Source organism: Zootoca vivipara, chromosome 8 (assembly GCF_963506605.1).
Source record: "Zootoca vivipara chromosome 8, rZooViv1.1, whole genome shotgun sequence".
NCBI lineage: Eukaryota > Metazoa > Chordata > Lepidosauria > Squamata > Lacertidae > Zootoca > Zootoca vivipara.
The window spans coordinates 44,982,040-44,983,564 of NC_083283.1; positions in this window are offsets into that span (position 1 = coordinate 44,982,040).

Here is a 1,525-nt window from a genome sequence, read left to right on the forward strand (position 1 = left end):
GCATCGTGTGGTCTCTGTCATTTTCCCGGCGGAGCTGAACTTAGTGCAAATTTTGGAGCTTCCGACCTGCATCTGTCCTTAAAAGGCAACACATTTTGGGGTACATTTTTCATAACAGGGGCATTCTTGATTTCCTTATTGTCATAAAATCTGAATGCCTGATCCACGTTCCAAATAAAGATGCAATCCTATAACACTTTATGGGGAGAAAGTTTCATTGAACTGGAAGGTCCTTACTTCTGAGAATTCCATTGCCTGTTGTGCTAAAGGCCAAACTAGATGTGATGTTGGAGACATCTGATCATATTTCCCTTGTCTGATTCTTCCTCCCTCTGCATTATTTTAAAAGGAACCTTGCTCTCTTTCCAAAGTGGATTGGGACCATAGCCCTGAAGGATAATTCTTACGGGTTTCTCACTGTGCTTTAAATCAACCCCCCCCCCAGCGATTGTTTGCCCCTTCAGGGTTGGGGAAATAATATTTAAATCCACAGCTCTGACATTTGAACCAGGCAGCTAGTATCATTTACATTTTCATATTGCTCATGCCAGCCAGGTCAAAGATAAAAGGCCCTGGAGATGATGCCATATCCAGAAAAAAAAGGATTTTACTAAACATGTCTCATATCAATTCTGGCAAGTCACTTCCTCTTACATAGCTTCTGGCAATCCAGAAGATCATGTTGCAATAAACAAGCATCTCTAAGGTGTCAGAGGACAATCTCTTCAGTTTTCAAACAACCCAACATTGCTACTCTTCTAGAGTTTGTCTTTATAGAATGAGCTAGCCACCCTATGTTCTGGAGCAATTTGAAACAAAGTTTAGGCTCCTCGCTATGCTCTTTATAGTCCTAGTAAAAAAAGTGTTCCTACTTATCAGAATAGAAATTTCCTTTAATAATAATAATAAATTTTTATTTATACTCCACCCTTCCCGGTTCAAAAGCCCGGGCTCAGGCCAGCTAACAACAAATTTGAAACAATTGTAATACAACATAAAAGCAGCATAAAATACAGTATAAAAGCATGAATAACAATAAAATTCAAGTTCAAGAATCAATTTGATAGTCACCAGGGCTAGCTAGCTAAATTTGACTTACTTGGGCCAGCAAGGAGGCCAGGGGAGAATTAGTTGTGCGGTCCCAGAGCGGGTAATCTTCATAAAAGGGGGGAGGGGGGAAGAGAAGGGAAATAAAAGATCAAGCTGAGTTCAAATTAAAGGCCTAAATCTTACAGGCCCTGCGGAAGGAGGTTAAATGAAAGCCCTTAAATAACTGCCTCTTAAAGCTCTTTAAAAACGACATCTTTTCCAACCTCTCTCTGTATGTAGTATGTAATTCAAATGAATGCTTCTAGCACCCTCTAGTGACATATTGCTGGTTTTGTTATGATAATCTTAGTAGTGCTACAATGGACTTCAAGAAACATGGCAAAACTAATAAATGTTCTCTCCCACTAGTCCAGGCATCCCCAAACTTCGGCCCTCCAGATGTTTTGAACTACAATTCCCATCATCCCTGACCACT